Genomic DNA, 26,833 nt, shown 5'->3' on the forward strand with positions numbered 1-26,833 from the left:
GGCTGTGGTTAGTGACCCAAATGATCACATCCCTTAAGTCCTCCATCTCAGACACCCAGGTATGACCCTGAGTTTATTGAACTCAGCACTATGCTAAGTTTGCTGTTTTGTAGGGTATGAGTAGGGAATAGCCCATTTCTAAGTTATGAGCAGCCTAGATAGCATATTCAAAAGCAGAGACATTACTTTGCCGACTAAGGTCTGTCTAGTCAAGGCTATGGTTTTTCCAGTGGTCATGTATGGATGTGAGAATTGGACTGTGAAAAGGCTGAGCGCCAAAGAATCCATGCTTTTGAACTGTGGTGTTAGAGAAGACTCTTGAGAGTCCCTTGGACTGCAAGGAGATCCAACCAGTCCATTCTGAAGGAGATCAACCCTGGGATTTCATTGGAAGGAATGATGCTAAAGCTGAAAGTCCACTACTTTGGCCAGCTGATGCCAAGAGTTGACTCATTGGAAAAGACTTTGATGCTGAGAGGGCTTGGGGGCAGGAGAAGAAGGGGGCGACAGAGGATAAGATGGCTGGATGGCATCACTGACTCGATGGACGCAAGTCTGAGTGAACTCCGGGAGTTGGTGATGGACAGGGAGGCTTGGCATGCTGTGATTCTGGGGTCGCAAAGAGTCGGACACGACTGAGCGACTGAACTGAACTGAACCCAGGCAGAGTTTTGTATTTGTAATACAGAGACTAGTCCCATTCTTCTTTCTTAAAACTGCCCAAGTCCCCAGATCCCTGAATTGCTTCAGCCTCACTAGCAGGATCTGAGCACAACATGCTGTGAAAAACTCCTTTTTATTGAGAATAAGCCCTTTTACTCTTAAGAGGAAGTATTTTGGCTTCCGACATAACTTGAAGCGTTTACCTGAGCAGTGTTACAGAGGGTAACTTAATGCTGTGAAGGTAGCAGGCCCCGCCCCCTCCGCGCCCCGCCCCTCCCACGAACTCTGCGCACAGCGGGTTCTCGCCCCGCCCCTGGTCGGAAGCCACGGCGGTAAATCCAAGAGCATTTTCACTCAGAGCCGGAAGTTGGAGAACGCGGAGCAGAGGTCCCCGAGCGGCGCCTACGCTTCCTTCTAGTGTAAGTTTGCAGAGCTTGCCACCCCTCCAGTCCCCACCTCCGCGCCCGCTTACTCGTCCTCATGGTGTGGGAATTGCCAGCGACCTGAAAACCCTGGCACCCGGTGCTCGGCCCCGAATAGACGCTGCCGCTGCTGTTGCGGCCCAGTTATCTTTTCGTTTGGGTTTTACGTGTTGCTGAGGCGGTTTCGGCCCTCGGTTCGCGTAGACACCGCCTCTGGCTACATACTCCTGCTTAAAACCCTTTTTGACCTCTGGCCTCGCCAAGTAAATCCCTCTCTCGCGAGTTGGAGTCGCGCCCGCCGCGTCGCCTTCTCGACCGCTGGAGGCAGAGCCCAGATAGGCCGCGCGCCCTCTCCCCGGTCCTGGGATTCCGGCGAGGCCGCCCCGCTCCTGAGCCCCCTCCCTCCCAGCCCCTCTGTCCTCGCGTCTCCTGAGCCGAAATGGGGGAAGAAAGAGGCAGACATAGGTACGGATTTTTGACAGACTCAGGAAGGTTGGGGAGAGAGAACATTTTGAGGGGCAACGAATTGCAGCAGCGTGGGGCAGGACACCTGTGAGGGAGGAAATAGAGGAACAGCAGGAGAGCAGAGGGGGAGAAAGAGACACCGAGACCCAGATGAAATAGGGAGCTAGGTGAACAGAGGGGTAAGCTCGATCCAGGTGTGGCCAGTTGTTTGGATACAGATGATTTTTTTGGTTGTACAGAGGAGGGTGAGAATTTCAAAACTCCTGTCTATAAGGCTTGGGTCTTTTTTTATTAGTTGTGGCAGAAGATGACTTTCATTTGCAAACCCTGTTGAGCCTGGGGCAGTGGCTTCATTCACTGAGTTGTGAGTGACCCCCTTCCCTTGTCCTATCATGAGATAGAGGTCAGGAAAGAAGAGACCTGGGGCAAGAAATGACTGAGTCTAGAGTGTCACTCTGTGGTAGCTTTTCTTTTTTAATGTATTTTTTTGGCTGTGCTGTGCCGTGGGCTCAGGAGTTGTGGCTCCCAGGTTCTAAAGCACAGGCTCAGTAGTTGTGCACAGGCTTAGTTGCTTGTACTTGTGGGATCTTCCTGAACCAGGGATAGAACCCATGTCCCCTGCATTGTCAGGCAGATTCTTATCCACTGTATCATTATTGGATGGCATTTTTAAAGGAACACTTTTAAAAAAAATCGGATTCACATTTTCTCCTTTCTTTATGTATGGTGCTTTTTGTAGCTTGGAATAGGTCTTAATTCATTCAGTTTCTGTACTCATTTTTAAGTTCAGAAATAAGCTTTTTTAGTTTCCAGTATTCTACTCTTATCATCCTTTTCTAAATATGATTATTCTGCACATTTTTTTAAACTTTGACACCAGATTTTTAGATTAAAAATAATTCTCAGGTTTTTGTTTCAAATTTTTTTCAGATTCATTCCTTGCCTGAGTGCTTTCTTCCCTTCATCTCATACATTTGAAATTTTCTTTGGTAAGTAGTAAGTCATCTTAGACTATTTTGTGCCATACTTAGCAAAAGTGTCTCCTCGTTTAACAGTTCTAATGAGGTCGATGAACCTAGAGCCGATTATACGGAGTGAAATAACTCAGAAAGAGAAAGACAAATACTGTATATTAATGCATGTATATGGAATTTAGAAAGATGGTACCAGTGATCCTACATGCATGGCAACAAAGGGAGACACAGATGTAAAGAACAGACTTTTGGACTCAGTGGGAGAAGTTGAAGGTGGGATGATTTGAGAGAATTAGCACTGAAACATGTAAATTACAATATGTAAAATAGAATGATCAGTGCAAGTTCAGTGCACGAAGCAGGGCACCCAAAGCCAGTGCTCTGGAACAACCCAGAGAGATCTGGTGAGAAGGGAGGTGGAAGAGGGTTAAGAATGGAGGGGCTGCTTCTGCTGCTACGTCGTGTCAAGTGAAGTCACTCAGTCGTGTCTGACTCTTAGCGACCCCATGGAGTGCAGCCTGCCAGGCTCCACCATCCATGGGATTTTCCAGGCAAGAGTACTGGAGTGGGGTGCCGTTATAGTCAATAGCACTCTGTTAATGAGGGAAAGGAAGGTTTTAAAACTCAGAATGGCACCAGGCCCCTCATCCATAAAATGCATTTTGGGATAGTCTTTGCAGCAGATGATTCATCCCAGGCCATAAAATCCCAAAGTTTTTATGAGGACCTCGGTTCCTGGCTCAAAGTGAGGCTTGCTTGACTCAGAGGCTGGGTCAGAAGTCGTCTCCCGGAGTTCTGTTAATGCCTGTTGAAAAGCTGAGAGCTGAGTTACATAACTAGTTAATTCCAAGGCTTCAGGGTATATAACGATGTCTGTGCATAAGAAAGGCCTTCCATTTAACTACATTCAAAGGGGGACAGTCCCTCCTTTTGGGGGGCAGTTCAAGCCCTCATTAAAGCTATGGGTAGGACTTTAATCCAATTGTCCTGCGTCTCTTGAGTTAATTTGCACAGATGTCTTTTGATAATTTCATTAGATTTTTCAACCTTTCCTGAAGATTGGGGTCTCCAGGAACAGTGCAAGTGATATTCTACTTCTAGAGCTTTAGATACCCCCTGAGTTACAGCAGCTTTAAATGCGGAGCCATTGTCACTCTGAAGGCTCCGTGGCAGCCCAAACCTGGGGATAATTTCATGGATTAAAATCTTTATAACCTCCTTAGCCTGCTTACTACAACATGGAAAAGCCTCAATCCATCCAGTAAAAGTATCTACCCAAACTTGTACGCAAGAATATCAATTAGCTTTTGGCATATGAGTAAAATCAATTTCCCAGCCCTCTCCAGGATACTTTCCACTTTGTTGTAATCCAGATATTGCTAGCTTCTCAGTCTTTGGGTTATGTTTCTGACGAACCTCACACCTTTTGATAATGTTCTTTAAAGTTTTCATTACATTTTTACCTTCAAGCAAACGAGAAGCCATCTGGTAGGTACTCTCTGCACCCAAATGAAAACTCTGGTGTACACTCTTAGGAATTTTCCATTGAGCATTTTCAGGAATTATTAATCATCCATCCTCAGACTGTAACCATCCTTTATCTGTAATCTTTGCTCGTCTGTTCACATATCTTTCTAATTCTTGCTCAGTATATTGTGGTTTTTCCTGTTCCACAGGATCTGTCCAGATCAAAGCCATCTACAGTGAAGGGGTTTCATAAAGTGCCAGCTTTTCTGGCTTGAGAGTCAGGCAGCTGATTACCTTTGGCTGCTTTACTCCCGTCTCTGCTGTGCCCTTTGCAATGCAAAACAGCTACTTCTTTAGGACAATATATAGCAGTTAATCGGAGAAGGCAATGGCATCCCACTCCAGTACTCTTGCCTGGAAAATCCCATGGACGGAGGAGCCTGGTAGGCTGCAGTCCATGAGGTCACTAAGAGTCGGACACAACTGAGCGACTTAACTTTCGCTTTTCACTTTCATGCATTGGAGAAGGAAATGGCAACCCACTCCAGTGTTCTTGCCTGGAGAATCCCAGGGACGGGGATCCTGGTGGGCTGCTGTCTATGGGGTCGCACAGAGTCAGACACAACTGAAGCGACTTAGCAGCAGCAGCATAGCAGTTAAAACTCTCTCAATCTCTCTGAAATGCTTAATAGATTCTCCTGTTGCTGTTTTAAACTGTCTTTCTTTCTATATTGCACATGAGGATGTATAATCAAATAAGCATACTTAGAATCCATGTAGATATTTACTTGCTGCCCTTTGCGTAACTCTAGAGCTCCGGTCAGAGCCACAAGCTCTGCTAACTCAGCACTGGTTCCCTGGGGGAGAGATTTTGTTTCTAAAACCTGTTCAGCAGTCACCACTGCGTAACCTGCTTTATGCTTTCCATCCCAAACAAAAGAACTGCCATCTGTAAATACTTCCATGTCAGGATTGTCTAATGGGGTATCCATTAGATCCTCTCAAGCTGCATAGTTTAAAGTTAGGAATTGGGAACAATCATAATCAGGTGTTTCATTTTCCTTCTCAGTATGGAAAGTGGCAGGATTTAAATGTCCACAGACTTTAAGCTTAGTTACTGGTCCTTCTAACAACAATGACTGATACTTAAGAAGCCTACTGTCTCCATCCAAATATTAACCTTAGAATTTAAGATTCCACTCACATCATGAGAAGTCAGGACAGTAAGATTTCATCGATTAATTATTTTTAAAGCTTCAGGTGCTAATAAAGCCGCTGCCCCCAATTACTCTTAGGCAGTGGGGCCACCCACGTGAAATTACATCTAATTTACTGCTTAGATAAGCAATAGGTTGCTGGTGAGACACTCGGGCTTGTGTCAAAATTCCCAAGGCCATACCTTTTCTTTCAGTGACAAACAAATTAAATCCTGACCCTTTGGGCAAGCTCAAAGCAGGAGCTTGCAAGAGGGCAGTCTGAAGAACCTTAAAAGCCTTTTGAGTATCTGGAGACCAAAGCAGTCTGTCTGTTTGGGCCTGCTGAGTTTCAACTATAAGTTTATATAAAGACCGCCAAGTTCCCCGTAACCCGGAATCCAAATATGACAGTAGTCTGTGATTCCCAGAAATCTTCTCAATTGTCTTAAAGTCATAGGTAGGGGATGATTTATTTTATTTTATTTTTTTTTAGGGGATGATTTAATATGGGTTTAATTTTCTCAGGGCCCATGGCCCTAGTTCCTTCTGATATGATTAGACCCAGATATCTAACAGATTGTTGACAAAGCTGAGCCTTTTCTCTTGATGCCTTACTGAGAAATATTTGGCTCGTTCAGGAATTTCAGACAATAGAGTATAAGGATTAGGCACCATGAGGTGTAAAGGAACTACAGCGTCAATTATTATTTGTAAATCTTGAACTCGTCTCCATTTACCGTTTGATTTCTTTATGCCCAAAATAGGAGTGTTGCATGGACCATTACAGAGAACTCATAATCCCTGCTCCTTTAAATTTTCAATGATGTGCTTTAACCCTTAACCTCAGGTTTCAGTGGATACTGCTTCTTATGTGGAAATAAGTGGGTCTTTGAGCTTGACAACTACAGGAATAGCATTTTGTGCTCGACCCACAGATTTTCCATCATCCCATACTCTAGGATTTACATTTTGTTAACTAAAGGGAGAGAAAGGGAGGGCTCCATATTTATGAAAGCAGAGGCGTGGACCTTGTTCAGTATATTCCTTCCCAAAAGGGGTGAGGGAGACTGGCACAATCAGAAACTCGTGTGAAAATAGCACAGAATCTCAGTTACAACATAAAGAATAACTGAAATAATACCCTTTGACTTGTCCAGACAGTCCCGTTACAGAAGCAGATCGGGAAGGAAGTGGGCCAGGAGCTTCAGTAAGCATGGAGTAAGTTGCCCAGTATCTAAAAGGAAATCAATGGATTGGCCCCCCACAGTTATTAATACTGGGGTTCCTCAGGTGTAATTAGGACAGGAGCTTGTGTGGGGACCCCTGGGCACCTTCAGTCCTGATTGTCTTGAGAATCTGACCCCAGGTGTCATTATGACAACACAGTATTTTAAGAGAAACCTTTTAGATTTGTATAGTGAAGGAAAAAAATATCACTAGTTTGTTTCCTCCTGCTGCTTAAGAGAGATAAAAATGCCTGACACTTGCAGCCTATTTCTTCCATTTGGAGACCTGTGGCCTTCTTGCCTGTTACCCTCTCAAAATCTTGTAATAAAATAGACATATTTTCGACTGTGGTTTTACCAAAGACATGAATTGTGTGTATGTGTTTATGTGTGCACACACAAATGGATATTTCTGGTCTCAGCTCTTTACCAGAGAATAATGGAGGTATGATATTAGATCTTGTGAAATTAAAGGCATTTCTTTGAGAAATGGGAAAAGAAAAGAACATTTAACACGATAAAACCAACAAAGTGCTTCATTCTTTCCTTTCAAAAAAAAGAAGAAGAAAAAACAAACACCTAGTTTAACTGGTTAGTCTAATGGTCTGCTTTCTCCATTTTCTATGATCAGTGAAAAAAGTGAGCTGTGTGGTGATGTGAAGATGTTTCCCTCAGGTCCCTTTCTGACTTTTCTGTGAAAATGAGGAAGGATGGGCTGGATTGACCTGGAACCTTCCAACAGAGCCTCTCTCTTCATAATGAAAAAGATTGCTCAGATCCTATTTCCAAGCTGACCCGTTACAATGTTTTTTGTACCGGTGGATATATATTTGCAATTCTGTATTTTTAAAATATTTTACTGCAATCGTATAATAAAGAATTACCTGCTTGGTATCAGTTTGACCCAATCTTGAAAAAAAGAGTTTCTTTTGCTCAGATACATTAAAGATGTTCCTGGTCTTAAATGGGATGGGCAATAAGGACAAACTTGGCCCACTTGCCCTTCAGCCTCCCATTTCATTATTCAGTTATACCCGGTTCTCTTCACTCAGCTCAGACCTTCTCATAAATGGCTTCTCTCTGGGCCTGAGGGAGCCCACTTGTAACATGCAGATGAGAGACTAGACCAGAATCTCTTGAGGGTGAGCAACACTGACCCCTGAAATGATTAGCCACATTGGCTGTGTGTCTGTGTGTGGCAGTTCTGGTTTGGAGGGAGTTTCTGGTGGTAATGAGAATTTTAAATAGATCCCAGTCCTCCCTGAATGAAAAACGAAAAGGAAAACTGTAGGATGGAGGCAGGATCACAGGCTGAGAATTAGATGACTTCTATGACTAAGGCTCAATCTGAAGGGAGATTTTTTTTTTTTTAATGTCCTGACGTTCAGACCTCCACTGGCTTTCATTTATTCTTGGGTCAAAAGCTTGACACCTCGCTGTTTCTCCACAGCCGTCTGTCAAGCTCAGGGCCCTGTCAGTGTCTCCAGCCTCATCCTGGGAGTTGACCCTTTGCTCGTGGTTCAGCCTGTCCTGGTCTCATTTACCTTTTCTCTGTTTCCAAATACCCAAACCATTTCTGTCTGACATCTTAGTTTCTTTTCTCACCTTCAATTCACCCTGGCTGAGGCCCTTTGTCACCCTTCAAGTCTAGGCTCAGAGAGGTCTCCCCATGCCCTCCTAACAGTCTCTCTCCTGTTACCCAGGTTTATTGCCTGTGTATCAGTTACCATCAGCAGAAATTAATGCCCTTCTTCATGGGTTATTTTGAGTCCTTCCTGGTTCCTCTCTTTAGGGCTCATAGTGTTCCTCTTCTTCCCAGCATGGCTGCAGTACCTGATACTGGAAATGTCTTATAGATGACAGTACTATGGGTTGGGCTGAAATAATCCTCAGGGAAGACCAAGAAAACAGGGCAGATGATGAAAACGTTTCTCATGTTCTGGACATTTCAGCTGTAATTGATCTTTACCCCATGTGACTTCTTAATTATTTAAAAGAAGAGCCAAGAAATATAGGAAGTCCTGAAAAGCCCTACAGAACTGGTGTCCTCAAGCAGTGAGCTAAGATGTCCCCATGTTTAGTCTGCTGGGTTTCATCCTCTGCAGCCCCCAGATCTAAGCTCTGTCCATCCAGGAACAGTCACCATCATGGACATCAGCTTTGCCATCTAGGAGTTCATGTGCTCTGTGTCAGCGTCGTGATTTCAGTGAGCTGAGGATGAGCAGAAATCCAAAACCTAATGGGCAGGAAGGAGATGCTGCCCCCTGTGCCCCCGAAGAGCTAGAATATCTTCCAAGTAGGTGTGAGTGGAGAAAACAGGAGACAGTGAGACCTGGAGACCCTGGCTTTGATACTTCCTTGTCTCAAATGCCTTTGTACTTGGACTCCAAATGTCCGCAGGTCGTGGCAGACTTTCCCAGGAGGGCCAGTCTCTTGATTTTCATCCTGCATGTGCAGTGTTTGGGTGGTAGCTCGTGGGCACTCCTCTTGTGATCCCCTTTGCCAGGAAACCCCTGTGTTCTTTAGTCTTGCTTAGTCAAGTCATCAGGGAGGAGAGGTAAACAAATGGGGAAAGCAGAGGGAGCCTGGTGGGGTCTTCAGGATGGTTGTGGCAGTACTTGGGGGCATCAAGTGAGCCCAGTGAATGGAGCGTGCACCCATCCCAAGTGTAGTTGCAGGGACAAGGGGTGTATGAATCTGTTGGAAGAGAATGTCTCCATTCAGGCTGGAGCACCTGGAAGCGGGTTTGTTAGAGAGCCTGCATGGCATGGTTTGAGGTTCTACTGCCTAAGCTCGTGTTCCCCGGGACAGTAGTGCTGAGGCTGACATGTGCCTGCACAGGTTTGATTTGACAACTTGTGTGACCACACGTGAGCAGCAATGAAGGACGTGGAATTCAGCCAAGAGAAGTGTTTTCCACTGTTAGAACTGTGGCCTGGGCTGAGCCCGCCGGCACCTGTGGGTGCAGGAGGATGGGAGCCTTTGGCTTGAGGGGCTGGTTCTAGCAGGTGCCCCCAGCATCCACTCCATGCCCTGGCTTTTGTTGGCTCTTTTAGGAGGTAGGCACCGTAGAGTAACAGGGAAAATCTCAGGTCATTTTTTGCATCAGCTTTGGTATCATTGTGTACTTGGAGTTGCCAGTGAAGAAAGTTTCATGTGCATTTGGGAAGATACCAAGAGAATCTGGAGTGTTTCCTTGGAAGATGCTGAGGTCTCAGTGGGCCATGTGCATCGTTCGAATTATTCCTCTTTTTCATAGTCTTTGGAGATTTTGATGTTTGACCTGGATCACTCACTGTAAATGAAAATATGGTGTCTTGTGTCTGTGGATCCTGGGGTGTCCTCTTTTGTATTTTGCCTCATGCATGAGTTATCAGGGCTTGGAATGCTTTGTGTTTGTGTAAGAGGGTTAGAGGCTCATTATGGGCTCTGTGGACACTCTGTTGGACACCATGAAAGTTTGTAAGTTTGTTTGAGTCCCGCTAGGAAAATAGGAGTACTAAGGTTAAGATCACAGAAAGCTTGTTATAAGGTGGTCCTGCTTGATAGGGATCTCTGTCCCCAACCTGAGAAGAGTCATAAAGTTCTGTGACATAGGGGAGGATGGCTCCAAAATATCAGAGGTCAGCGATGCCACAGTGATCTGCAGCCTGGAGGCTTGTCCTCTAGAAGATGCAGCTGCAACTGTCTTGCTGCCAGGCTGGGTTCTGTGTTATCCACTCCTGTCCCTCCCAAAATAAGCACACATACAGGCACAGTACAGAGAACACGGAATCTTAACTGCACTGTTGGTGGTAATGTAAATGGTACTGCTATGTTGGAAAATAAAATGGAAGTTCCTTAACAAATTAATATAGAACAGTCCTACAGTCTGTCAAACCCATTTCTGACAGATATCCAAAGGAAAAGCAATCAGTTTTTCAGGGATATGTCCACAGTCCCATGAGTGTGACTGGATTTGCAGTGGCCAAGGCATAGACACAGCCCAGATGTCTCTTAACAAAAGAATAGGTTACAAAAGTGTGGTATAGAAATGTTTATTATATACTGTATATTCATGAACTATTTTTTCTCTGTATATAAATATAAAAATCAAGGATCTTGCCTTTATGTCAGAATGAATGAACCTAGAGAACATTATGCCAAGTTAAATAAGCCTGACAAAACAGGACAGACCCTATGTGGAAACTAGAATTGTCAAACTCATAGAGCCATCGAGTAATAAGGCAGTTACCAGGAGGTGGGTGGAGGGGGAAATGGGGCACTGGTAATCAAAGATTAGAGATTTTCACTTGTAAAATAAGTAAATTTTGGGGATCTGAGGTACCGCATGCTGCCGGTAGTGTTTCTATATCCTTGAAATTCGCCCAGAGAGAAATAATACAGTGTAGTCATAGGTGGACGTGTAACTTACTCCACTATAATAATTATTCAGTGTATGAGTCTATCACATGATCACTTTGTACACAGTACCTTTATACCATTTTTGTTAGTTACACCTTAGTAAGGCTGGGAAAGAAAAAGGGAATTGGGGGTAGCTTTTCTCCTCAGAATGGTGCTCAGTCCAGGCTTCACGTTTCACTTTTTTGCATACACATGTGCCAGAGTCCAGCTCCAGCAGCCAGGGAATCAGCCTGAAGAGATGAGCCGTGTCAGCAGAGAATGATGCAGCCTCTGACTCAAGGTTCGGTTCTGCATGTTTCTTTCAAGCTTCAGATTCTCTTTTATACTTCGACAAAAGCATTAGGTCAGAGTTTTGGCATTTTCAGTTTCTCCTCACCCAGATTTATTGCCTCCATAAAACATCATTGCTCTTCAAACAGAGTTTCTGCTTCAGCGATCTCTCAGAATCCTGGTTACTTTAACTTGTGATTACATTGTAACTCATCCTTATGTCTGGGCTGCATACCACATTCTTCAGTTTGTTTCTTATCTTTCTAAATCCTGTTTGCCCTTAGCATCTTAAGCTCACTAACTCCTAAAAAGGCTTCTAGCTATTAATAAGGAGAAGGCAATGGCACCCTAGCCCAGTAGTCTTGCCTGAAAAATCCCATGGACGGAGGAGCCTGGTAGGCTGCAGTCCATGGGGTCGCTGAGAGTTGGACACGACTCAGTGACCTCTGTTTCACTTTTCACTTGCATGCATTGGAGAAGGAAATGGCAACCCACTCCAGTGTTCTTGCCTGGAGAATCCCAGGGACGGCGGAGCCTGGTGGGCTGCTGTCTATGGGGTCACACAGAGTCGGACACGACTGAAGCGACTTAGCAGCAGCAGCAGCTATTAGTATCACTGAAATTCGTAATCTGTATAAGCTATAGTAAAACATGCTAGCACTACCACATTCCTTCAATTTTTAGCTTCTAACTATTCTTAATTATTCCTAAACCCTAAATTCAGCAAACTTTCTTTGCCATAAACATTTCCCTCACAAATAGGTCTCAGATGACCTTCCTTCCCAAGGCCTCAAGCTGCAGCCTACGTGATCATCCTGGAACACTCTTTGTAAAGACCCTTGAACAAATATCAGTGGTTAACTTTATGGATTATTCTCTAGGCACAACTGCAGAAGGCTTTGTGCTTTCTCCTGCTCCTCTCAAGGACAATAAGCATCTTAACATTGTTTTCAGACAACTCAACCGAGGAAAGGAAAAAACAAGTCAGAATCGCAAGCCCTAACTCCTTCATCCTGGGTCTGTGCCTGTGGGACAAGAAGAGGGGGTTGGGGCCGTGCCTCCATTTTGTCAGTAATGGGTAGCACGGCTCCCGACACACATGTTTTCTACCCTCTGACTAGAGATTCCACTTCAGATAGTTTGTGTTGGTCCACAGCTCGAGAATGTTTAAGATGGCCAGTTGATTCCAGTCTGGATCCCTCACTGAGCATCAGGACTCTTGAGTCCTCCCAGTTCTGTGGGATGAGATCTGGGCTGAGGATGGGGTTCTCTGTTCTGAGTGGAGATGGATCAGGGCCTGCTGTGTGACCTGAAGGAGACTGCCTGGTCAGTGGAGGTGCTTCCTGCTGCTGTGTACATGAGGCCTCAGCAGGAGGGGAGTGTGATCTGAGGGAAAGTGTGGGAAAGTCCCGTGTTGGTCTCTCTGCGGAAGTTGACTGTCCTGAGTCCCTCCTGAGACAGTGGCCACAGGGGAGTGTCTGTTCCTCATGGGGAGGGCTTCCCTGTGTGTGTGGTTGAGGTTCAGCAAGGGGATGTGTTAACTGTAAGCATTAAACCGCATGTTTTCCACTTTCATGATAGACCTCTGAAGACTCTTATTGCCTGAGGAAGCCCTGAAGTTAAGGAAGAGGAAAGAAAAGTAGTGAGGCATGGCTCTTTCTCAGGTAAGGTCATATTTAGTCTGTCCTTCCTGAAATGCTCTTCTCTGGACTCACTAATCGTGTCTGACTCTGGAGTGTCCTGTGTGACTCCTGTACATGCACACTCACCCGAGGCCTTCCCTCAGGTCCTGTTGTCTCCACTTATGTCCCGTCTCCCCATGACCCAGTGACCTGGCCCTTGTGAGGAGGCTCCCCTGGGCACCATCTTGGCTGGGCAGGGCTTCTCACCCACCAGTTGGAGACGGGGTCTCAGTGCTGTTGGGCAGCAGGGATTGCTTAGGGCCTATCTGGATGCGCTGTCTGCTCTCAACCAGGGTAAGGAAACTGCATGTGGAAGTCAGGTGTTAGTATGCACAATAGCAGGTAAAATCTGGGAATCAGATCAATTGAGCCTGTCCTTTCCCTTTTGTGTATCTTGACATCCTTGTGAATATACCTTACATATATATACACAATTAATTATTTCTGAGTACTGTGTTCTGTTCAGTTGGTTTATTTGTCTGTTTTTATACCAGTACCACATCACCTTGATTACCTTGTAATAGGTGTTGAAATAGAAAGAACCTCCATCTTCCTTCTTCAAGAGTTTTGCTGTTTCCTCTTTGAATAGTTCTATGACTTTCACCATGTTTTATTCTGCTTCCTCAAAGATTGTCATGACAGTTTTGAAAATGAGTTAATTGGTTGATTAACCCTTTGTGTGGTTATTAAAGAATCTTTTTCGATATTACATGTTTCTTTTGTGATCTTTATGATTTTTACTGATGAAACTTTGTCATGTGGGAAAGGATACATTTACTTCTTTTTCACTTTGGGGACCTTTGATTTCCTTTTCTCATCTGATTGCTCTAAGGGTTTCAGTGCTTTGTTGAACTGCAGTGCAGAGTGTGCGTCCTTGCCGCCTTCTTGACCTCAGAGGAAAAGCTTTCATTCTTTCCGCATTGCTGTGCTCTTTTCATAATGGCATTTATTATGTTGATGTTGGTATAATTTATTGTTTGTAGTTTGTTGAGTGTTCCATCTAGAAAGGTTGTCAAATTGTTGTCGAATGTTTTTTTTTTTTCCTGCATCAAGATGATCCTGTTTTTTTCCCCCTTAATCTCTTAATGTTGCTTGTCATATTAATTGATTTTTGTATGTTGACTTCTCCTTGCCTTATATGAATAAAATCCACTTGGTCATGGTGTCAGATCTTTTTATTTATTTATTTTAATTCAGGGATTATTGCTTTGCAGCACTTGTTGTTTTCTGCCTAATACCAACATGAATCAGCCATAGGTATACATATGTCCCCTCCCTCCCATCTTCTTCCCTGTCCCACCCCTGTAGGTTGTTAGAGAGCCCCTGTTTGAGTTCCCTGACTCAGTCAGCAAATTCACATTGGCTCTCTACTTTATATATGGTAATGTAAGTTTCCATGTTACTCTCTCCATACATCTCACCCTCTCCTTCCTCCCCTTCCCTCTCCATCTATTCTCTGTGTCTGTTTCTCCAGATCTTTTTAATATGTGTTGAAGTTGGTTTGCAAGTATTTTAATTTTGCATCAGTATTCATCAGGGGTGTTGGTTTCTAGTTTTCCTTTCTTGTGTCTTTGGGAAATCAGCAAACTATTAGAACCGTGCTTGCTGCATAGAATTAGCAGGATTAGTGGTAATTCTTCTCTAAATGTTTGGTGGAATTTGGTCGTGTATTTTTCTTAGAGGTTTCTGACTACTTTTTAAATGTCTAGTTACAATGGGCTTCCCTGATGGCTCAAATCATAAAGAATCTGCCTACATTGTTGGAGACCCAGGTTCTATCCCTGGGTTGGAAGATTCCCTGGAGAAAGGAATGGCTCTCTAGGCCAGTATTCTTGTCTGGAGAAATTCCATGGACAGAGGAGCCTTGTGGGCTACAGTGCATGAGATCACAAAGCATCAGACACGACTGAGTGGCTAACACTTTCACTTTCAACACTTGTCAATTTTTTTATTTCTTAATAAGTAAAATAGTTTGTATGTTTCTAAGAATTTGCCAGTATCTCCTATATACTGTCACTTATAGGCATTATTGGTCATAGTACTTCCTTATCTTTAGAAACTTTCTTTGACATGAGTTGTAATCACTCCTGTTTCATATCTGTTTTTAGTTTTTTCTCTTGTCCTTAGTCTGGGTGGGGGTTTTCCTATACAGTTTTTTCAAAACATCCACTCTTGGTTTGTTGATTTTTATATTTTTCTACTTTCTATTGTATCTCTGGTTTAATCTTTCTTATTTACATGTTTCCTTCTGCTAAACTTCAGTTTAGTTTGTTTTCCGTTTTCTGCTTCCTAGAGGTCTAAAAATAGATTTCAGGTTTAAGATCTTTTTTCCTTTTTACTGTAAGCATTTAACCTTTCAGACTTTCCTTTTACTACAGTGGTTTCTCTGTGTTATACATTTTGTAATGTTGTCTTTTCGTTTTGATCCATGTATTTTAAAATTTCCATGTGATTTTTTTCTTAGACCCATTTGTGGTGTAAGAGTGAGTTCTTTAATGTCCACATGTGAGGAATTTTCTTTTTTTGTGTTTATTTCATTGTTGTTAGGGAAGATACTTTTATGGTGTCAGTGTCTTAAAATGGTTAATTTTGGCCTAACATGTGGTCTCTCATAGAGAATGTTTTTTGTGTCCTTGAGATACATGTGTTTTCTGCTTTTGTTGGGCCATGTGATCTGTACATGCCTGTTCAATGTTTGCTTCATTTTTCTGAGAGATCTAATGTTAGATGTATATATATTTTTACTTGTTACAGCTCTTTGGTAAATTGACCATTTTATCATTATATATTATTTATGTCATTGCACTTTTTTTTTCTTCAGTTTATTTTGTCTGATATAACAGTCTCCCCTGCTCTCTTTAGGATGAACTGTCTTTTTCCATCCTTTCACTTTTCACCTTTCCATGTCCTTAGGCTTGTGAGTACTACCTGTTTCAAGTCTCTGACAAACTCTGTGTCTCTTACCCTGTGTTTTACCTCCTCCTCTTCTAGTGACCCCTGCTCCTGTGCATCGTATGGTGGTGAAAGACAGGCACCCTGGACAGCTCCTTTTGTGCCACTGTAATTTCAGAAGGAATGTATTGAATATTTCCTTCCTATCCTGATGTTTCTTCAGATAGTCTTTCTTAATAACTGTATTTTTTTTTCCATATTATTTTTTGCCATGATTTTTAATTCTCCGAGAAGTTTTTTTACTTTGCTGTTGTGATAATTCTTTTTTGATAATCTAATGACTCTTCTAATTTCAAATCACTGTTTTATTAATGGAAAAAAAAGCAAAGAAAGTCTTTGGCTTCTGTCAATGCCTTGCTATGTAAATTTAAGTGGATAAAATTGTATCTTTGTATATGGGAATTTTATTATGAATTGAGTTCAAGTATTTTTTTTTTTTTTATGTTTTTACCAATTTTCTTTTGGTAGCCTAGTATAGAATCCTGTTGACAAACTCAGCTCAGTACAAAGGATACATATTTATCGTCTGAAGGATGCTGAAATACATGTGAATAAAAGAATGATATAAAATTGTCCAAAAAATCTGTCAAAAGGTGAATCCTCTCATGTCAATTTTTTCTAGATAAGTATGCATGCATGTGCAAGTCTGTGGTTTAGATAGAAGACATCATGATTTAAAAACTACATATCACCTTTTTTTCTCAGTTGAAATTATGTTAGTATACTCTGTGGCCTTGAAATTTTCTAAACAATCCTGTTAGTGTTTTAAGTAGTAAATTACTAACAGTTGTGTTTCTGTATCCACGTCTATGATGACCTTTTTCATGCCATTCCACATTTTTCACCTTGGACTTTTTTTTTTTTTTTCATATTAATACAATATTTCTTTGTTTTCCTTCCGTCAAACCCTGAGCCCAGCACTTTCCCCAGGCTGCCTGGGGAATTCCAGGAAAGGGAACATACTTGTCAGACACAGGAGAAAGAACTGTGGGAGGTGGAAACAGCTCCTTCATATTGTGAAGAAGACAAGCTAGACCACCATCAGGCGAAAGAGCCCCCTGGCCTTTGAGAGGGCCAAGCCCGTGGCATAGAAGAGCTACTGTTTCAGAGAAGGGTTCCTGGCATAACAGTGATGAAGCTCCCGAACACAGTCCCACTTCCAGCCCTGAAGCCAGCCACCCTTGCTGTGGCAGCTCCAGCTCCAGGGAACTTGGTTGCTGTGCCAGAGTCCTTTGAAATGGCACTGGTTTGGAAGCTGTGGGTAGGAATAAGTGAGATGGTCCGGGGACCTGGGGCTGCCAAGCTGCTGTGGCTCTTATCAGTCAGTGTCTCCGGTCCTTCACCACCACTGTACACAGTGATCACTCAACAGGGGGGAGGTTCTCCCAATCAGGGAGGGGGTAGGGACTAATTTGGCACAGGTATCCATTTTCAAGGAATGAAGGCCTGAGGCCCAAGAGCTGCTCCCCCTGCAGAGAAGACAGAGGGGCAGGGAGGAGGCTCACCTTGGACTTCTTTCAAGTTTTCTTTAGGAGCCCTCTGTCAAAGGACTTGTAATGTTCTCTGTATTAACTGTTAGATGTTTAAGCTTCAGTTGCTGAGCCCAAGCTTCTGAGTTCAGGTGCTTCATGTAACATTTCTTACCTTCTTGATCTGAGTCGAGTTTCTCAGAGTGTCTGTGACAACAGGTTTTCTTCTCTAAGGTGGGAACAGAAGGTTCTTTAATGAGCTATTATATTGATGATAGGTTCTTGCCTGTAAAGTAGTTATTTAATGTTTAGAGTAATACTGCAGTAATTTAGAGCAACAGGAAGCCTTCAGACACTTTTGGTCCTTGCTGCTATTATCAACATCATACCTGAAAATTTTGGCCTTTGCATTAAAAGTGCTCTGGACTTTGTCATCTCTGAAGACACCACTCATGCTGTACCTCATCTAGATAATGAGTTGCACTCACTGGGTAGAACATAATATCTGACACTTCTGTATAGCCAAAACAGTGTTGAGCTTTATTTTTATATATTTCATGGATTTTGAACAATGATGAAAAATCCATATTAATTGGAGGATCTCATAAGTTCTTAGGAAAAAGCATAAGAAATTAAAATTAGAGATCCATAGTTTCTCCAGATACCCCTGCAGGGGTCTGTTAGAACACATACTTCAACCAAGTCAATCCTTGCCCCTTACCACCCTTTCTCTTTTGCATGAAAATGAGAAGTTTTCATGGCCCTTTTGGTGACATGTGGTTTCATTTCAGGAACGACTGACCTCTGAGGATGTGGCCATCTAATTCACTCAGGAGGAGTGGGAATTCCTGGACCCTGCTCAGAGGGCCTTGTACAGGGACGTGATGCTGGAGACCTACAGGAATCTGCTGTCTCTGGGTGAGGATGACTTCCTTCCAGAGCTGCCCTTGGGTATCTGCATTTTCCTTGTGTGCCTCATGGGAGGCCCTGATGTCTTTCATCTGAGAGTTCTGGTGACTGGGGCATGACACAGCTTCACAAGGTGAAACTGACCCTCTTCAGATGCTGTGTCTGTTTCATGTCATATCTAAGGTTGTCTACAAAGCTCAGTAGCAAATGTTAAAAAAAAATACCTAAAAACCCGATTTCCTATTTTCTACCTTTTGACTTTTGGCTCAGTGTTATAGAAAATCCACAGCACTTTAGATTTCTTTCTTCTGATAACGCTGAATATCTACTTGTTTGTTTTTGCTTGCTTGTTTACTTTTTCCTGGCTGCACCATGCTGCATGTGCGATCTTAGTTCCCTGACTAAGGATCAAACCTACACCCCTTGCATTGGAAATGCAGAGTCTTAACCACTGGATCACCAGGGGAGTCCCAGAATTTCTGTGTCTGATCTGAATATTATCTCCACATTGGAGCCTGAGAAAAAGCTCTGGACAGTGGGGAGTGATGTAAAAGTAGCCAAAACTACAACATATAAAGAAAAACGAGTATTTCAAAAGGGCTGTTTTTTTCTGTTTATGAGTGGGACAAGTTGGTGGATTGGATCCTCTGTGGTTGTTACTTAGGAAAATATAAGAGTGGGTAGAGAGATCGTCTTTTTGATCGTAGATCCTACGAGGGGAGCATATGTGAATCTCGCAGGCTCTTAGGTTGCATCTGTAGGTCGAGTGCATGGTCCCATCTCAAGATGCTGTAATGTCTGACCTTCATGTTGTATTATTTTTACTCTTGTGCTGCTGTACCCAGTCTGGGAATGTCAACTGTTCCTGATGTTCCATTCTCCTTACTTTGTATCATTTTACCTCTTCAATGTCTTTGAAATGTATTCTTGAGGGTCTGAAATTTTATCTGGTTTCCTTGCTGTGATAATCCACCTATGTTTAATTGGCAGCCTCTGGGGAGTCTCTGTGGAGTGGATTTAGTAGGTAACAGAAAACTGATGGAGGCACTATTCCTAATGTTATTTTCTTGCTCTGTACAAGTCACCACTTGAAGCTGTCCAGTAGAGTGTTCATTATGTTCTAGGATGATGAGAGAGAAAGTATCAGGAGAGCCTGATACATCTTTCCAGGTTATCTTCTGGCTTTGGAGACTCTGTCAAGGGCACCATGACGGTGTTGTTGATGTGTATCAAGGACCATATATTTTAGCCTCTGTAAATGGTACGGGAATTTATCCCAGGACAACTGTGTCCAAGTTCACATTCTCATATCTATGGGGCTATTGGTTGCACTGTTGTTCTGTGCATTGTAGGTATTTTTTTATTTTATCATTGCATTCATATTTCTGTGTTACTCTTAGTGTTTCTGTTTTGTATTTGCAATGCGTTGGATGATTGATTGGGGAATGGTCCCTATGGTGGAACTGGTGATCAGTCCCTCTTAAAATTCTTTATATATTCTTTGTACTCACTTACTATCAGATGTATGATTTCCACATATTTTCCCTTTTACTCTTGATTGTCTTTTCAAACTCATTGCACTTTAATGCAGAGTAGTTTATAATTTTAATATAGTTCAGTTTATTAATATCTGGTGTTATTTTGTGGCCTGTGCTTTTGGTGTTATGTCTGGTAAATCGTTTGTGGATCCAATTTTTAGAAACATTTCCTGCACGTTTACTTCTAGGAGTTTTATGCATGTGGGACTTAGGTTTAGGTCTTTGAACCATTTTGAGTTCGTTTTTGTCTGTAGTGTAAAATAATGTTCCAAGTAAATTCTTTTGCTTGTGAGTATTCAGTTTTGTCAACATGTCTTGTTTCATAGACTACTTCCCCCATTTAGTAGTTTTTACACCCTTGTGAAACATCTTTTGAACATCTCTGCAATTGGTGTTTTTGTTTTAACCATTCTTTCTAGGTATACTGCTGATGCTAAGTCACGTCAGTCATGTCTGACTCTGTGCGACCCCACAGACGGGAGCCCACCAGGCTCCTCTGTCCCTGGGATTCTCCAGGCAAAAACACCGGCGTGGGTTGCCATTTCCTTCTAGAATGCATGCATGCCTGCATGCCAAGTCGCTTCAGCTGTGTCTGACTCTGCGCGACCCCATAGACGGCAGCCCACCAGGCTCCTCTGTCCCTGGAATTCTCCAGGCACAAATACTGGAGTGGATTGCCATTTCCTTCTCCACTTTTTTTAAGTATAGTTAATTTACAATGTTGTGTTTCAGGTATACAGCAGTTTACAAGATACTCAGTATAGTTCCCTGAGCTAATTCCTAGGTTCTTGTTGTTTTATCTATTTTGTATATACATTAGTTTGTAAATATACAGACTCCTAATTTATCTTTCCATTTCCTGCCCCCATCACCATCCTGTACTATCCCCTTTGGTAACCATAAGTTTGTTTTTTATTCTGGTGAGTTTATTTTGTGAAAAAGTTAATTTGTATCATTTATTTCAGTTCAACATATAATATCCTATGATATTTGTCTTTCTCTGTCTGATTTCACTTAGAATAATTCCTAAGTCTGTCTATATTGCTGCAAAAGGTGTTACTTCATTGTGTTTTATGCTGTGGAGGTGGCAACCCACTCCAGTGTTCTTGCCTGGAGAATTTCATGGGCAGGGGAGTCTGGCAGCTGCAGGTCATGGTGTCTTAGAGAGTTGGACATGGCTGAGCTACTTTCACTTCACAATATTCCCTTGTATATATGTACCAGATATTCTTTATCCCTTTGTCTGTCAGTGAACATTTAGGTTGCTGCCATGTTGTGGCTGGTATAAATAGTGCTGCTAAAACTATTGGGGTGCATGTATCATTTTGAATTAGTTTTCATCCTTTCTGGATATATGCCCAGGATTGGAATTGCTGCTTCATGTGATAGCTCTATTTTTAGTTCTTTATGGAACTTCCATGCTATTCTCCAAAGTGGCCGTACCAATTTATGTTCCTTCCAACAGTGTAGGAAGGGTCTCTTTTCTCCACACCCTCTCAAGCATTTATTGTTTGTAGACTTTTTGATGGTGGTCATTCTGACCAATGTGAGGTGATACATTTTTGTGGTTTTGATTTGCACTTCTCTCATAAGTAGAGAAGTCAAACATCTTTTCAGGTGACTATTGGCCATCTGTTTGTCTCCTTTGGAGAAGTATCTGTTTTGATCTTCTGCCCAGTTTTTGATTGGGTTGTTTGTTTGTTTTGATATTAAGCTGTATGAACTGTTTGTATATTTTAGAAATAAATCTCTTATAGTTAGCATCATTTGCATATATAGTGTCCTAGTGCAAAAGTTGAATTTTTGTTCCTTTTTTTGGTTTCCTTTGCTTTGCAAAAAGCTTTTAAATTTAATTAGGTCTCATTTGTTTGATTTTGCTTTTATTACCATGACTAAGAGATAGATTCAAAAAAAATTTTGCTGACATTTATGTCAGTGTTTTACATTTGTTTTCCACACTGAATTTTATAGTATCTGGTCTTGCATTTAGATGTTTAACACATTTTGAGTTTATTTTTGTATGTGGTGTTAGAGAATGTTGTAATTTCATTCTTTTTCATGTAACTGTCCATTTATCCCAGCATCACTTACTAAAGAGACTTCTTCATTCTTTATTCTCTCCTCCTTTGTTATAGAATAATTGAATCTAAGAAATTGGTTTATTTCTGGGTCTTCTCTCCTGTTCTACTGATGTGTGTTTCTCTTTTGTGCCATCATCATACCACTTCCCTGGTGGCTCAGACGGTAAAGCCATCTGCCTCCAATGCAGGAGACCCAGGTTCAGTCCCTGGGTCAGGAAGATCTGGTGGAGAAGGACATGGTGACCCACTTCAGTATTCTTGCCTGGAAAATCCCATGGACAGAGGAACCTGGTAGTCTACAGTCAGTGGGGTCACAAAGAGTTGGACATGACTGAGCGACTTCACTTTGACTTTGTTGACTGTCAGTTGGTAGTATAGTCTGAACTCAGGGAACATGATTCCTCCATCTCCGTTCTTCCTTTTCAAGATCATTTTAGATATCAGAGTCTTTTGTATTTTGGTACAAATTAAGTTTTTCTTTGTTTTATGTAATATGTCATTGTTATTTTGATAAGGGTTACATTGAATATGTAGATTGCCTTGGATAGTATGGTCATTTTGACCATGTTACTTCTATGCTCAAAATTCTCCAAGCCAGACTTCAGCAAAACGTGAACAGTGAACTCCCTGATGTTGAAGCTGGTTTTAGAAAAGGCAGAGGAACAGAGATCAAATTGCCAACATCTGGTGGATCCTGGAAAAAGCAGGAGAGCTCCAGAAAAACATCTCTCTCTGCTTTATTGACTATGCAAAAGCCTTTGACTGTGTGGATCACAAGAAACTGTGGAAAATTCTGAAAGAGATGGAAATACCAGACCACCTAACCTGCCTCTTGAGAAACCTGTATGCAGGTCAGGGAAGCAACAGTTAGAACTGGACATGGAACAACAGACTGATTCCAAATAGGAAAAGGAGGATGTCAAGGCTGTATATTATCACCCTGCTTATTTAACTTCTATGTAGAGTACATCATGAGAAACGCTGGACTGGAAGAAACACAAGCTGGAATCAAGATTGCCGGGAGAAATATCTCAATCACGTCAGATATGCAGATGACACCACCCTTATGGCAGAAAGTGAAGAGGAGCTAAAAAGCCTCTTGATGAAAGTGAAAGAGGAGAGTGAAAAAGTTGGCTTAAAGCTCAGCATTCAGAAAACGAAGATCATGGCATCTGGTCCCATCACTTCATGGGAAATAGATGGGGAAACAGTGGAAACAGTGTCAGACTTTATTTTTTTGGGCTCCAAAATCACTGCAGATGGTGATTACAGCCATGAAATTAAAAGACGCTTACTCCTTGGAAGAAAAGTTATGACCAACCTAGATAGTATATTCAAAAGCAGAGACATTACTTTGCCGACTAAGGTCCACCTAGCCAAAGCTATGGTTTTTCCAGGGGTCATGTATGGATGTGAGAGTTGGACTGTGGAGAAAGCTGAGCACCGAAGAATTGATGCTTTTGAACTGTGGTGTTGGAGAAGACTCTTGAGAGTCCCTTGGACTGCAAGCAGATCCAACCAGTCCATTCTGAAGGAGATCAACCCTGGGATTTCATTGGAAGGAATGATGCTGAAGCTGAAACTCGAGTACTTTGGCCACCTCATGTGCAGAGTTGACTCATTGGAAAAGACCCTGATGCTGGGAGGGATTGGGGTCAGGAGGAGAAGGGGACGACCGAGGATGAGATGGCTGGATGGCATCACGGACTCAATGGACGTGAGTCTGAGTGAACTCCGGGAGATGGTGATGGACAGGGAGGCCTGGCTTGCTGCAATTCATGGGGTCGCAAAGAGTCGGACACAACTGACTGACTGAACTGAACTGAACTTCTTTCAGTCCAAGAACATGGTATATGTTTGTGCCATCTGTTTGTGTCATCTTTGGTGTCAGTTATAAGCAGCTTATAGTTTTATGAGTACAGTTATTTTGACTTTTTAGGTAGGTTTATTCCTTAGAGTTGTATTCTTTTCTCTGAGATGGTGAATGGGATTGTTTCATTAATTTCACTTTCTGATATATCATAATTAGTGTATAGAAATGCAACAGTTTTCTATATATTTTGTATCCAGCAAGTTTACTCTGTTCATTGATGAGGTCTAGTAGTCATCTGGTGGCATCTTTGGGATTTTCTGTGTGTAGCATCATAGTGACAGTTTTGCTTCTTCTTTATTTTTTTTTTACCTTGAATTCCTTTTATTTCTTTTTCTTTTCTGACTGTTGTGGTTAGGACTTCCAAAAATATGTTCAGTAAAAGTGCAATAAGTGAACATTCTTGTCTTATGCATGTTGTTAAGGGGAGTGTTTTCAGTTTTTCCCTGTTGAGTATGATGTTAGCTGTGTGTTTGACACATACAGTTTTAATTATGTTGAGGTAGGGTCCATCTGTGCTGACTTTCTGAAGGGTTTTTATCATAAATGGCACTTGAATTTTGTCAGAACCTTTTCTGGGTCTATTGATGATCATACGGTTTTTAGTCTTCAACTGTTACTGTGGTGTATCATAGTGATTAACTTGTGGATATGGAGAAATCTTGCATCCCTGCAATAAATCCCACTTGATCATGGTATGATCCTTTAATGTGTTAGTAACTGTTTGAATCTGCTCCTTTGAACTCAGGGAAGGTCTAGGAGAATAAAGCCTTTTTCTACAAAAAAGAGTTGGATGCCTCAGAAAGGCTTTTGTAACTAGGAAGGTCTTCCAGAGTCAGTGTCAATCCCTGCTTTCTTTTGATACTCCTCTATCTTGAGATGACCATGTGTGGAAGAAGAAACGAAGTAAATGTCCAATAGAGTGGTTAATCATACTTGGCAGAGGAACCCAGGTTTAGATAGCCTTTTCCTGGATTTTCCTTCTGATTTCTGCTAATAAGATTCTTACACAATATCCTGGAATATTGTGTATGTTTTTCTTGAATATAAGCATTCCTTTGTAAGTTACAAAATCAGAGTTGGGTACATTTCATTGTAAATAGTATAACAGGTATTATCCTGCTTTCTCCATATATCACACTTTTAAAAATCTCTCTTGTTTCTGTCCCATACCCATAGTATAATGCCCATAAAGTTGCTGAACCAGTTCTTTTCTTTTAAGGTCAGTATATTAGTTTGCGCTCTCAGTTATTTTCACAAAGACATGCAGTCACAAGCTGATATCTGACATAAACCTGTGTACCCTGTGCTCCACGCAGGCCCTTTCTTAGTCCTGACCAGTCCTCACATAGTACCTTGATATGGATGGAAACATTGTTCTTACCTATCATGTCCCTCCACCTTCTACATATTCTCACTGTAAAGATAATCTCTGATCATTTATTGAACACGTTTCTCAGGACATGACCTAAATCACTCTGTGTATCCATGATGACTCACAACCCATTTCTACATGGGATGTTTGAATAATAGTTAGACTACTTCTGTCTTGTATCTTCCTTGATATTTTCCTTCTAAGTTTCTTGTATTTTTTTTTGTTTCTAATATTTTCTAGTCTATTCATTCGGTGGGTGGTCATGTTTACAAATAAGTTTTTTCAGTCGTCCCAGTAGGTTCAGATTCATATCCTGGTTTTCGTACCACTTTGTGGGCCAACTGCGTGTGTGTCCTGCTCTTATTAGAGAAAAACATGTTAATTTACCTCAAGCCTTTTAAAGCAAATTAGTGCTGTCAGTAGTACATGTTTTATCGTAAATGCTCAAAATTTATTTGTTTAAAAAAGGTAATATCTATATTCTGTCATGTTCTTTATGATATGACTTTATCTACATTATATCTTTTATTATAAATTTATTTATTTTCATTGGAGGTTAATTACTTTACAATAAGTCCACCACAGGTATACACGTGTACCCATCCTGAACCCCTCTCCCTCCTCCCTCCCCGTACCATCCCTCTGGGCCATCCCAGTGCACCAGCCTCAAGCATCCAGGATTATGCATCGAACCTGGACTGCTGATTGATTTCATATATGATATTTTACATGTTTCAATGCCATTCTCCCAAATCATCCCACCCTTTCCCTCTCCCAGAGTCCAAAGGCCTGTTCTATACATCTGTCTCTGTTTTGCTGTCTTGCATACAGGGTTATCGTTACCATCTTTCTAAATTCCATATATATGCACTAGTATATTGTATTGGTGTTTTTTTTTCCCTGGCTTACTTCACTCTGTATAATAGGCTTCAATTTCATCCACCTCACTAGAACTGATTCAAATGAATTCTTCTTAATGGCTGAGTAATACTCCATTGTGTATATGTATCACCACACTCATCCATTCATCTGCTAATGGACATCTAGGTTGCTTCCATGTCCTGGCTATTATAAACAGTGCTGCGATGAACATTGGGGTACACGTCTCTTTCAGTTCTGGTTTCCTCGGTGTGTATGTCCAGCAGTGGGATTGCTGGGTCATAAGGCAGTTCTATTTCCAGTTTTTTAAGGAATCTCCACACTGTTCTCCATAGTGGCTGTACTAGTTTGCATTCCCACCAACAGTGTAAGAGGGTTCCCTTTTCTCCACACCCTCTCCAGCATTTATTGCTTATAGACTTTTGGATCGCAGCCATTCTGACTGGCGTGAAATGGTACCTCATTGTGGTCTTGATTTGCATTTCTCTGATAATGAGTGATGTTGAGCGTCTTTTCATGTGTTTGTTAGCCATCCGTATGTCTTCTTTGGAGAAATGTCTATTTAGTTCTTTGGCCCATTTTTTGATGGGGTCATTTATTTTTCTGGAATTAAGCTGCAGGACTTGCTAGTATATTTTTGAGATTGGTTGTTTGTCAGTTGCTTCATTTGCTATTATTTTCTCCCATTCTGAAGGCTGTCTTTTCACCTTGCTTATCGTTTCCTTTGTTGTGCAGAAGTTTTTAAGTTTAATTAGGTCCCATTTGTTTATTTTTGCTTTTATTTCCAATATTCTGGGAGGTGGGTCATAGAGGATCCTGCTGTGAGGTATATCAGAGAGTGTTTTGCCTATGTTCTCCTCTAGGAGTTTTATAGTTTCTGGTCTTCTGTTTAGATCTTTAATCCATTGTGAATTTAATTTTGTGTATGGTGTTAGAAAGTGATCTAGTTTCTTTCTTTTACAAGTGGTGACCAGTTTTCCAGCACCACTTT

At 41.9% G+C, this 26,833-nt stretch overlaps 2 long non-coding RNA genes and 1 pseudogene across 2 annotated transcripts; 2 read left to right on the plus strand and 1 right to left on the minus strand.

Annotated features, from left to right (window-relative positions):
- The first annotated feature begins 1,016 nt into the window (after positions 1 to 1,016).
- LOC120872084 lies at positions 1,017 to 7,321 on the plus strand. Its single transcript, XR_005723164.1, has 3 exons — positions 1,017 to 1,082; positions 2,481 to 2,539; positions 7,045 to 7,321. It is a non-coding gene; the product is annotated as an uncharacterized LOC120872084 (long non-coding RNA).
- Positions 7,322 to 16,751: 9,430 nt separating this feature from the next.
- On the minus strand, positions 16,752 to 17,150 carry LOC120873052 (annotated as a pseudogene).
- Positions 17,151 to 18,182: 1,032 nt separating this feature from the next.
- On the plus strand, positions 18,183 to 18,656 carry LOC120872102. The gene is made up of 2 exons (XR_005723183.1): positions 18,183 to 18,270; positions 18,493 to 18,656. It is a non-coding gene; the product is annotated as an uncharacterized LOC120872102 (long non-coding RNA).
- Positions 18,657 to 26,833: the final 8,177 nt, after the last annotated feature.

The sequence above is a fragment of the Oryx dammah genome, unplaced genomic scaffold (genome assembly GCF_014754425.2).
Source record: "Oryx dammah isolate SB20612 unplaced genomic scaffold, SCBI_Odam_1.1 HiC_scaffold_13, whole genome shotgun sequence".
Lineage (NCBI taxonomy): Eukaryota > Metazoa > Chordata > Mammalia > Artiodactyla > Bovidae > Oryx > Oryx dammah.